General features: G+C 36.7%; 1 long non-coding RNA gene across 1 annotated transcript; it reads right to left on the reverse strand.

Annotated features, from left to right (window-relative positions):
* Positions 1-7,795: 7,795 nt before the first annotated feature.
* On the reverse strand, positions 7,796-13,371 carry LOC147843332 (uncharacterized). Its single transcript, XR_015493167.1, has 3 exons — positions 11,935-13,371; positions 9,386-9,450; positions 7,796-8,675 (listed from the first exon to the last, which is right to left on the reverse strand). It is a non-coding gene; the product is annotated as an uncharacterized LOC147843332 (long non-coding RNA).

The following is a 13,371-nucleotide window of genomic DNA, read 5'->3' on the forward strand; positions in this document are numbered from 1 at the left end:
TAGGGAAGGAGGATGGGTCAGTCAATCATTCAGTCAGTCAGTCAGTCCACAGTGGCCTCTTTTGGATTTATGCAAGAACTGCAGGTGCGAATGGCACTTGCGAGAGAAATTTAAGATTTGAAAAGGCGTACACAGTGGCCTCTGGTGGATGCGTAAAAACAAAAATTGCAACAAAAAAAAAAAAACGTATCTCCAGGGATGAATATTGCGATCTCCAAAAAAGTATATAGCAGTACGTTTTCAGATTGAGCCTGGGTCGCATCTCGTTCTGTACCCTCTTAAGTGTCATTTTAAAATGTTTCCATATTGAAATGCTTTTTAAAAGTAATCTAAAAGTCTTTTTTCATAGGGGAATGTAATTCTTTTTAGTTTCACACCCCAGATGGTGCTACCACACTGGTCTAGAGCCCTGAGAGAGAAAAATTATCAATGAATATCGACTTAAATTTTTTATCCGTTGCTCAAATATGGATTTAGAAGACTTGGAATACAATGCACGAGTCGCACAGTCTGTGGCCTTTTTTTATATCTTGACAGATGTGTTCACTGTGAATCATTTCGGGATGAACTACTTCATATTCTAATCTTGCGTCTTTCTTTTTTTTCTCGCCGCATTATACCAGATAGGAGAGCACCCAACGCAGAGTTAATGTTCCTCTGATCACGTTCTCTAAACAACGGAGGGCATGTTGTGTGCGGAGCCCACCAGGGCTTGTTTGGTGTTGTGCGCCGCTCGCAGTTGGAGTACGATCCATCTGACTCACTCGTTAGGATGTGTAACTACACTGATGGGGCCTCGCTCTGCTCCTTTTGTTTCTCTGCCTTCTGTCTGTCATTCACTGCCTTGTTATTGAATTTAAAGCGAGTCGAGAAAGAGAGGAGAAGAAAAACAGCGAGGAAATACTTTGGAGTATCCCACAGAGAATACAGCCTCATTTCTGATGGTGTCCTAGAAACATAAATCTCATTATAATTTGGAACATCAAGACAATCTAGCGCGGAGTAACACAAAATCACGATTAAAGATAAAAAAGATTTAAAAATAAACAACTTCGATCTATACATATGCATAGAAGAAGAGGATTCAGCAAACACTAAGCGAGGCTGCTGGAGAAGGAGGGGTTGAGGGGTCTGCATCTTTGAAAACTTTGCAAAAATAACTCGCTATGTTGTTTTGCTGTCACAGATTTGGACCTGAGAACGGCTGCCTGCTTTTCGTGCTGCTTAATTAAAATATCTGCATTGGCTTTCTGTGCTCGGCGCTCAATGAAAACACGGCTAACAAGATATCTAACCCTCATTACTTGCTTTTCTTGAATTAGCTGCTGTGAAACGAAAGTTTTGCAGCAAAACATGTTTTGTAATATAATGCATCGCCTTTCTCCTGTTTTCGACGTTTTGTTGCGTATTGTATGGCTTGATGTTCAAAATGTTCTCAGTTGGTGACACATCGCTCATTTATGAGGTAGGAGATTTCTTTCTACTGTAAAACTGTAAAATATTGCATAAAACAACAGTTCATCAAAAAAATTGCCAATCGCATGGCAGCAACTCAATACTTAGACATGTCGGCATGGTCAAGACAATCTGCTGCAGTTCAAACCGAGCATCAGAATAGGGAAGAAAGCTGATTTAAGTGACTTTGAATGTGGCATAGTTGTTGGTGCCAGACAAGCTGGTCTGAGTATTTCAGAAACTGCTGATCTACTGGCATTTTCAACCACAGCCATCTCTAGGGTTTACAGAGAATTGTCTAAAAAAGATAAAATATCCAGTGAGCGGCAGTTCTGTGGACGCGAATGCCTTGATCATGCCAGAAGTCAGAGGAGAATGGCCAGACTAGTTTGAGCTGATAAAAAGGCAACAGTAACCCAAATAACCACTAGTTACAACTGAGATTCGCATTATGGATGTGCAGCCGACAAATCTGCAGCAACTGAGTGATGCTATCATGTCAATATGGACCAAAATCTCTACAGAATATTTCCAATACCTTGTTGAATCTATTCCACAAAGGATTAAGGCAGTTCTGAAGGCAAAAGGGAGTTCAACCCAATACTAGTAAGGTGTACCTAATAAAGTGGCAAGTGAGTGTATAATACTGTTTCATTTTCATTGTGATACATCAAGCTAGGCTAAAGATATTTAAAGCTATTTATTTGACAACCAGGTGATTTTATTTTTACATTGCCTTCATAAAAGTCAAATCCAGATGCACGACTTTATGAAGTTTTAATTGATATAATGTTAATCATTTGATGCTTGTCAAGACATTTAAAATAGCAGTACAGTTTTTATTATTAATAGTTTGCAATAGTTTTTTTTTTCCTGTATTAATTTTTATTTACTTCAGGTATTACTAATTTACTCTAAAAGAAAATTAGCAGTATTTTATGTACTTATTTATTTATTTATTTGGCAACTAGCTGACATGATTTATTTTTATATATATATATATTTTTTTTTTATTTCTGAGTCTCACCTGAATTAAAATATTCATATTTTAAGGCGATTAAACATTTAATCAATTCATAAGGATTTGTTTTTTTATTTTTTGAGTTTTGCAACCCAGGTTCATCATTGATTTGTACCCCTATATACATTTCTGGAGATCATGAAATACATACCAGAAGGTACGTTTTTTTTTGTTTGTTTTTTTGCAGTTTTTGTTTTTGCAAATCCTCCAGAGGCCACTGAGTATGCTTTTTGCGATCTCAAATTTATCTCACAAGTGTCATTCACGCTTGCTGTTATTACGGAAATTCACCAAAGGGTGCTGTCGATTGACTTGACTGACTGACTGACTGACCAACCAATACCCCCACCCATCCCCTTTCCTATACCTAACCGATAGTGTTTTCAATAGCATCGATTGACCCGATCGCCCCCTTCCCTAAACCCAACTGATAGTGTTTTCAAAAGCAATCCTGGAAAAGAAAATGCCTAGCGGCTGCATGGTTTTTACCACACTTTCAGATTTTACCATGTTCTCATTCTGTTATTTACTTGTTTTTTTTTTTGTTTGTTTTTTTGCCTTTTTATTTTGTTTTGCCTGTTTTCTGGAAATGTTCTTCGTCAGGCTCCTACGCCAGTGTCACAGTCAACTCCTCTCTGCGTCTCAAGTCCACCATCGTACTTGCGAGCTACTCTGCAAACTGGTTACAGCAAAAAAAGCCGTCCACATGGAGGTAAGCGGTCAATTGGTAGTGCCAAAAAAAAAAAAAAAACATAATCGCTGTTATACCACCCCGTAGCATTAGTTTTAAAGATGAAATGCAGCTATACAAGCTCTGGCTACATAATTCGCGCCCTCCAAAAATGTATACTAGAGTACATTTTCGCAATGAGCCTGTGTTGTTTAAGCAGACTTCTACAGAAAAGATAAATTATTTTAGATCTGTGATTAATTTGTGATGAACTAATGTTCATATGGATTTGAAAAAATAAGGATTTTTTCTTCGTATTACAGTAAATTAACAACCCCTTTATAACCCCTTTTCCTATAATAGTCTTGTTGGTACAACACTTTAAACATATTTTAAAAACAACAGATTTTTCAAGCAATTAAATGTAAAGTATTTAACCAGTTAAACTCCGCGGATCCGGTGACGTCTTCGACTTTCGCTTTAAGATTTAAAGGGCTAGCATTGCACCAGACCCCCTTAAGTGGTTTTGTTTGAAAGTGTAGAATCTATATTTTATGCACACATGCACCACTTCGGTTTTTATTCTACTGTACAAAAGTTATTTACACTTAAATACACAGTAATTTGGATACCCGAGCTGGGTATTTTACATGGGTCATTTTCATATTCTTCATATGACACATGTACAAGTTATAGCTCAAATGAAAGCTCTTGCCAGTGCACATACAGTTCTAGCATTCTTTTTACTGAATTACATACAAATATGAAACAGTTGCCGAATGAATCGCGGTGTTTCCATGGCGCAGAGGTGAAAACAATACATTTATGATCAGTAAGCAGCCCCAGATAGCACAGACAGCTGTCATCTCTTACCTGATGCTGCACGCTTCAGGGCCATTTCTCCTCTGTTTTTGAGGTGATGTGCATAAGTAATCCTTTAATATGTCTGACGTGGCCCAAACACAGTGAATTATGTTTGATCAAACAAAAGAATAGTGAAATATGTAAACAAGGATCGGTCTCTGTGGCTTGTATAGCACCTCTCATCAGTTGAAATGCAATAACTTTTGCATAGATTATGGTAGAAACATTTTTCTTTTTTCCTATGATTACAGACATGTGCAGGAACCACCAAAATGAATTACAGCACCCCAGACCACACAGAAGCTAAAAGGTACACTTTCAAATTTGAGTTTATAAAAAAAAATACAAAAAGCGCCTCTTTTTTTAGATGTTTATTATACCACAGACAGCATATTCAGTTATTTTAAACACTTTCAATAGTCTTTTATGAAAATATAAAGGGTTTTCTTTAAAATGATGCCAAATTTTTGTATTCACACCTCTGCATGTGCATTTGGGAAGCTTTTAAATTTGGATAGACAAAATTCAGGCGGAAAACCCAAAATAACCGTTCAGTGACTCAAAAAATAACTGACTGTATATAATCTAATTTTAAACAGCAGAACATTGGCATTTAATTAATACAATTAAAATGCAGTTTAGATGAAAGTGACAGGTTTAAAACAACAAAGTCAGTGCATAATGACACAGTTTGTTCCTCTATAATTTGAGAATAAAGCTTTATCAGCGAGCTGTAACCTCTGCCGACACCTTTCCATTTATCTTTTGTTTGCTCATTCTATTAGCAGACGCGAAAGCTTCAAGTTATCTCCTGAACCACGTAAACACATGAATGTGACTCTGGCCGTGTCTCAGCTACAGGTCTCCTCTTGCTGATAGGAACACCACTGTTCGGTTATCTCTGAAGCCCGAATCCCCTCTATTGTTTGTTGTTGTGTCGTGTCTTTGTTGTGTGTTTTATCATAAGGAAACAGAGCGCAGCTGGGTCTCGGCGAGTGTATGAGAGTGGCAGAATCCACTGTCCTCTCACTCTCTGTTTATCTGACTAAAACCACTAGAGTATAAATTACTCTTTGCTAACCCGCGCTACTCGATAAAATATGCTCCCTTCTGAAAACTCGCAACAATCTGCTATTGAGGATCTGCCGGTTAGCTGGATGAAAATCAGTGACAGCCTATCTTAATAAAGGGGGAAAGGAATATGGAACTGTCTTTTTCTAAAATAATACCAAGTACCAAAAAAAAAAAAGAATTATAAAAAAGCTAGGTAACACTTTATAATAACTACACACTGTGAACCATTTATTAAGCATTAGCAAATAGTGAAATCATTATCTGTTAAGTACTAACTCCACATTAATAAACATTAGTAAGCAGTTTATAACTGCAGCTACAACTGCTGTGTTCTTGACTTGTAACCACATTTATGCTAATAGCTGTCCTTTCATATTTTGTTAATGATTTATTTTTCATTGCTAAATTAAGTATTGCATTACTTACAAACCAGTTATTTAAGCATAGTTGGTTGTTTTTAGGACCATTCAGAATGAGTTAGTAAAAGATTCATAAACTGTTCAAATCAGTATGTATATATTATTATTCAGGCATATAGTATTAGTTAATTTGTACGTTAACAAATGCTTTAATAACTCAAGTTCATCCAGAGTTGTGACCTAATCTAAAGTGAGGACTATTTATGTTTTATAAATCCCTTATAAATGACAATTAAAGGCTCAGCTATATTCTAAACAGGAAAAAGGAACAAAAAGGACTTTATTCATTTCTATTCGTTTAAAGATACACAAATGAAACTGCATCAAATGTAAAACAAATCCTTGCAACCTTATCTAAAATAAAATCACTGTACAGTTTAAGCGGTGCATCATATTATATTGTTACATTTTTATATTGTAGTTGTTTTATCCAATTTGATGTCGTATTTTGACACTCCTGTTATTTAGTAATGTTTACTCTTTACAGTAATTTTAATTTTTAGGTAAGATTGCATTGATTATTGTTCATTTGATTCTCAGCCTTTAATAGTCATTTATAAGGGATTTATAAAGCATGAATAGTCCTCACTTTAGATTAGGTCACAAAACTGCATGAAGTTGAGTTAATAAAGCATTTATTATCATATATAGTAACCATTACTATATGCCTGAATGATAAGATATATAAACATCAATTTCAATAGTTTATTAATCATTTACTAACTCATTCTGAATGATCTTAAAAACCTCCAACTACTCATACTCAAACAACTCATACTCATACTTACAAATGGTTTGTAAATAATGCGATACTGCATTTAGTAATGAAAAATCAACCAGTCACAAAGTATGAAAGTACAATTATTAAACACATAAATGTGGTTACAAGTCAAGAATAGAGCATTTGTAGCTGCAGTTATAAACTGCTTACTAATGTTTATTAATGTAGAGTTAATGCTAAACAAATAATGAATTTCCTAGATACTAATCATTAATAAATGATTCATAGTGTGTAGTTACTATAAAGTGTTACCAAAAACTATAGTATAGTTATAAATTTTCTTTTAGCTTAGTCCCTTGTTTTGTCAGGGGTCTCCACAGCAGAATGAACCGCCAACTATTCTGGCAATTGTTTTACACAGCCGATGTCCTTCCAGCCGCAGCCCAGTACTAAGTTTTAGAATGAACAAAAATAGCTTGAGTTCTAGTTGATCATTTGGCAGAAGTGGCTTATATAAAAGGCAAAGGCTTCTAGATTACGCTTATTTTACCAAAATAAAATATGATCATGCCTTGAGTTTTAATTATTTAATTAGGACAATAAGGACTGACTTTGCTTAGACAATTGTCTTGTCACTTAACAGAAATAATATACAGTACAGACTATCAAGTCATGGAGAAGTGGATAATTTTTTTTTTTTAAAGAATATTTTGTATGACTCTCATGAGCTTGGAGGACTGCATCCATACTACATCTGTAATGACTCAAATACTTATTATTAAAGTCACCTGGAATGGCAAAGAAAGCAAGAAATGCCCGATAATGTTAATGTTTGGTGACTGGGCTGGCCAATCCTGGAGCACCTTGACCTTCTTTGCTTGCAGGAACTTTGATCTGGAGGCTGAAGTATGAGAAGGAGCGCTATCCTGCTGAAGAATTTGCCCTCTCCTGTGGTTTGTAATGTAATGGGCAGCACAAATGTCTTGGTACCTCAGGCTGTTAATGTTGTCATCCACTCTGCAGATCTCTCGAACCCCCCCATACTTAATGTAACCCCAAACCATGATTTTTCCTTCACCAAACTTGATTGATTTCTAAATCTTGGGTCCATGCGGGTTCCAGGAGGTCTTCTGCAGTATTTGTGATGATTGGGATTTCCAAATTATCAACTAGAAGTCCAGCCAATATTTGTTGCTCTTACAACTGGGGTTGACGACAAGACTTTTGTCAGATAGTGTAGATCAGCTTACATTTTGGTGTGTAAAATGAACACTACAGCGTAGTATGATGCTGCCGAAAACCTCTGTTGTTATTCTCACTACTGCTGAATGCTTACCTCGGTAAGGACAGCTCTTTTAGAAAAGTTCACTTAAGCTGATAAACACCACTGAAGTACTATTGGTACATCGTGAATGCATAATAGGTAGGATCGGCATGTATCTGAAGCTCCGCCTTTTTACTTTAGGAAATCACGAGTTATTTTTTCTCAGTTCTTCAAAGTCATGCTGTGTAAAGTGCTATAAATGTACTATATAAATATTCATCAAAACATCACTCTCAGCAGCATGGTAGCATTTAGATCAGTATAGCATTGCAAAGTTATTTCAAGAACAGAACGAAGAACTTCGCTTTGAAAATACTGAGTTTGCAACAACCCAGAGAAAGATGTCTACAGGAATCCAGAAACTGCATGCAATTGAAAAGCCTTTTTGGATGCATAACACTGTCATTACGTGGTGGCAGTAATGTTGCTGCCTTATCACCCTACCTTCCATTATCTGAGTAATGGAAGTTAACAGGCTAAAGATTGTTTGTAATTATCCAAATGCGGAGACAACAGCAAATAAGCGGATTCAGAGTTGCTTTAGTTTAGTAAAAAGCTCGATTTGCATATGTGATCACATAAATACCGGACTATAACATCATTTAAATGTCATTTCAGAACATTCTCTCTTGAAAAAAAAAAGAGAAAGTCATTCATTTAGAAACTGGCTGAGCTGTTCTGCAAAACCGCAGTGCTTTTGTAGCTTTTTTTCTGTCCATTTCACATCCTAAATGCTCCTTTTCCATTATCCACAATTATCCAATCAGTTTTCCACCACCTACTCGCCCAAAACTGCTGCCGTTTGTGAGGACAGATGTGCTCGCCAGCCTCCCGAACCTTTTAGTGCATCAGATGACTTTAAATGACTTGAAACTTTATTTATTTATTCAATCGTAATAATACATTTTCCTTTTGCAGTAATGCAGCTCCATCAGTCTCTAATGCCCCCAGGGCGACCAGATGTTCCTCCAGCCATATGGCGTCCCAGTATCTCTCTTTCTCATCTCGCACGCTCTTCCTCTGTTTCTCTGTCTCTCTTTCGCCTTCAGCCTTTACTGTGTGTCCACATTTTGTTTCTGCACTCTCTTATCTGGCATTTGACATGATTGCAAACTCCCAGCTTCTACCTGACAGATCAGATTTCAGAAATTCATATCTATACATAACAAAGTGATCTCTGTGCTGGTACTAGATTGCTAGATGCCATATTTGAACGTGAAATGAGCAGAAAATTTTTAAAATGACAAGATCTGAAATTCAAATCCCATTTTTGCCAGGAAAAACTATTTTAAAATGTACAAAGCCGTGCTGGTGAAATGCAAAACAGTGCACTTGAATTCATTTAGTAAAGCAGGAATAATGTGCACCTTAACTGTACAACCAGCCTGCACCAGATTCTAAAATCTGCTGGTCTTGACCTAAAACAACAGAGGACGTGACCTGAGCAGTGTCTCCACCAAGCAAAGTTTTTAAAATAGTAACTCCTGACTCATGCAGTAAAGGAAATCGCACAAAAGGTCATGCCCATTGTGATCAACAAAGCCAACTGCATTGAATTCTGATTCACTGGAAATGAAATAGTCAGAACCAGCGCAAATACAGAGTTCAAAACTCACTATGAAAACAATGCCATAAATCAGTTTATGAGTAAATTGTGGTGAAACTTTCAACACAGGATAATTGTGAATACCAACAAAGGCACATTCTGAAAAGTCCCTGATATACATTTCTGGAAATTGCGAATTATGTAGCCAAAAATATGTACAGTATGTCTGCATTATGTCTAAAATGAATGCTACTGGGCAGGATGATGCCGTTCTACCAGCTGTCTACTTACCTCCATATGGATAGCTTTCCTGCTGTTACTAGTTTGTCCAGTAGCTCGCCATGTATGTAGACGGACTTGAGATGCAGAGCGGAGTTGACCACGACGATGGAGTTCAAGTCCACGAAGGACAATTCCATAAAGCGCGTAAGACAAAAACAGAAGGCAAAAAATAAGTAAATAACAGGGTAAAAATGTGGTAAAATCTGAAAACTGAAAATCAGTGACTCAGTGAGTTAAAACGAGTAAATTCTCTGTGTTTAATCCTTTCTGTGCAAGACTGTATGGTAACGTTATAGTATGCCACATAATGTAAAGTGTTCAAAATTGGTAGCTCATCTTTAAATAAAATAGCAAAATGTTCGTTAAGAGTTATATATTTTTGTTGGAGGAAACAGCTGTGCTGATGAGGTGAATGCCGAGAAAACCCAACTGCTCCTCCGTGACATTGAGATACAGGTGATACAAGGTTATCTATATCAAAGAACTGCAAATAAGGAGCTGAATTCTGCCGCCATTTTCCTATTAAATTTAAAGGGGACTGAGGCAATAATTTAGTGTACGTTACAGTTTATGAGCTAAATGCAAAAGTTTTATGGGGGCTGAGTAGACACATAGGGGGGCTACAGCCCCCCTAAAATAGGCCTTGCAACGCTCATTTTGTAGGCTATTTGTAAAACAAATGAAGTTGAAAGTTTATCCACCCAAACCTCCGGAAATAGCACAACATGAAACTGAAACAATGTAAAAATCCCAATGGCAAACTGAGTAGATATCAAATGATCAACCAATGAAATTCATGATCTATTATCCTCAAATTATTTGTTGTTACTCATACTTTGCATGTTTACAATTACGATTCTATGAATAAGAGTACATTATAAATTAACAGGTATTTTGTTCATATTTCATTATTAGTTTTTGTTTTGTTTTTCAGTTTATTTATGATTATGAATTGCGTCATTGGACCTTTATTTCTGCTCTGTAGACTTTTGATGTTGACAACTGCAATTCAACAAAATTATTTTTGTAGCAATTATTTTAGTAGTTTGCAACAATATATTGTAAAGAAAATAATGTATAGACCATTCATTTTATTGCCAGGTTTTTGTGGCATAATTTATGCCAACTCAAGCAATATATCACTTCAAACTCTAAAAAATGGCAATAAAAGTCACTTTTTCAAACTTTTTAACATCAAAAGTTATTGTAGGAAAGGTCCCAAAACACAGTTTAAAAGCATAAACACATGAAGAAAAGAAAAAACATGAATCGCAAAATACAGAAAATTGAATGTCATTCATTGATATGAATGACAGTATCTCCGATCTGTAACTAAACTCTCTTTTCTGTGCAAAGGAATCAAGAATCCTGTGCTTTACACAGACCTGAAGGGAGTTGCATGTTTTTCTCATGTTTTGATAAATAAGAGATGAAGAGCGCAAACAGCAGCAGACAGCAGCAGCACCTGCAGGAGTTATTTACAGATATACTAATGCACTGCTGGTATCACAACACCATAGAGTCCACTCCATGCTTTTTTTCAAGCAAAGTTTGGACACAGTAACTCTTCTAAGGAATACAGATTCTATATTTGCGATAATATGTCTCAATGCAAAACACAATTCACCAATCTAGACAATCCCAATTTACCATGCATAATTAAACCATAATACATCTAATGCGCCTCTTTGCATCCATAACACCTTTCAATTCCCATTCATTCATGTTTCCCATTCCTGTTTATTCAACAAGCTTCGATGAAGTGAAATTTATTGAAGAGGCTCTTTTAAAGTACTAAACTGTCAACAATTCTTTGTAGAATTTACAGTAATTTACAGGAAGCTGTTTGCCAGTAACTTACTGTAAATCGATTACAGCAAAACATATACTGTGCCATTTATATTGCTGAATATTTATTAACAGTGTTGCATACATTTACTGTAAAATATGCAGCAATTTCTACAATGCAACTTTAAAACATTGTAGCATACATGGTCTTTAGCCTCCTTGGTACAGCAACCGACTCCCATGCGGAAGGTCGCCGGTTCAAACCCAGCTCGGATCGGGTTGGGTGGCGTGGGACAGGCGGGGTTACACTGTCAGCTGTTCAAGTGGCAGCTATATGTTTAATTTAACACAGCTCATGAAAAAACTGTTATTGTTATTAGGATGACATGCAGATAATAAGCTATATATCGATGTAAATGTGGGGTTGGGCGATTGATCGCGATGCCGGCTCAGCATCGTAAGGTTTGTCGGCCATCAGCGATGGCATCGTCTATCGACACAACCCTATATTTTTGTTTACAGTATTGCATGCATTTACTGTAAAATATACAGTAATTTCCACAATGCAACTTTAAAACACAGTAACATACTGCATAACTGTTCTACAATAAAATACAGTTCATATTACAGTTAAATACTGAGTAATTTATATTAAAAAATACATTTGCAGTTCTCTTGTCTGCTAACCTAATTCTATCTTTCATTTAATGTCTATATGTGTGTCCAAGAAGAGCCCTGATCTCATCCTCAAGTTTTCAAGTAAGACTTACCCAGAGTGAAAATCAGCCATGGTTTGTTTTTCTCCTTCTTCAACGAAGCTTTGGTTAACGACTGTCCAGAACATCAGAGTGTCCTGTTCAATAAGTCATTTCAGAGAAGTGGCTACAGTGTTTGGTTGCTGGCTTTCAATTTCCCCACTTACACACATGGGAGTTGCGTTCGCATTACCACTGCATCAGTAAACACGCTCGATACCAATTATAACGAATGGTCAAAATAACAAACTCAAACCGGCACTTCGTCTGAGAGAGAGAGAGACTACAGCAAAGTTTGCAGAAGAAGATATCTATAAGAAGTTCACTTCAGGTTATTGAAACAGACCAAGGCTTTATTTTAGATTCAGACACACATACAAAAAATGTCAGTTTATGACTTAATGGTGAACCGTTATGGATTTTACGCCAAGTCATTCTTCTAAAATCTGACATTCATGTTTTATGAACAAAGCAAATGCGCTATGAAATGTAACAGATGTTATGATGGGTAAAAGTGATTGCGATCACCCTTCATACCCAAGGCCAGTGAGCACTTAACACAATTTAGAGGAAAAGCTCACCTCTGGTCTTTTACCACACTGCACGTCTTTCTCTTTCTGTCCAAATAAAGTGGCCTGTTTTGCTCGTAATACAAGAAGGGCTTTAACCTCACTCGCTCTACCAATGCGCCTGTAGGCAAATAGAAAATGCAGGACTTTGCTATGGCATCCTCATACAGCGAAAGGCTTTCAGCTTTGCACATACAAGGCCAGTGTTGAAAAAAGGAGTTGCTTTAAAAATAAACTCCATGTATGGTGGCTAAGCGTGGTGTGGACAGACAAAAGTGATGCATTCAACAGAAGGCAGTAAACCCTTAACAAACAGCCTCACAATTTATTTATAATTTTTTTACTTCAATTTTTTTTAAACTGCACAAATGTATGCAAAGAAATGTTAAGGCTGATTTATACTTCTGCTTCAATACTTATAATCAACGCAAACGCATGGTCTGGCGCAGCTTTCGCGCAGACGCAGAGCCCTAACTGATGCCAACGCTGACGCGCAACTCTCAAAAAAATTTAACTGCATGTTTCAATGACGCGTAGCACAAGCTCTGTGATTGGTCGGCTTGGTACCGGTGACGAGTGTGGCCGGTGCTGATAGCCGCGAGCCCATTGGAATGAGTGTTTACAAGCGTCTAATCCTATAAAGAAGCTCCAGATGGATTTTTGTTTTGTTTTTACCTTATGATTAAAGTGGTTGCATGTCCGCTGGTTCCCGCCACTGAATAAGTGAGTCTTAGCTAATTGTACATTAAGGTAGCGTTCACAAAAAATGCATAAAAAATTAAAAATAAATGCATGACTAAAAAATAAATGCATGACTATGTACAAGGCAGGCGCCGTGGATGTTACAAATCATCTGTGCCACTTTCTTTCCGTTAAGCTAGTC

The sequence above is a fragment of the Danio rerio genome, chromosome 6 (assembly GCF_052040795.2).
Source record: "Danio rerio strain M-AB ecotype USA chromosome 6, GRCz13ab, whole genome shotgun sequence".
Classification (NCBI taxonomy): Eukaryota; Metazoa; Chordata; class Actinopteri; order Cypriniformes; family Danionidae; genus Danio; species Danio rerio.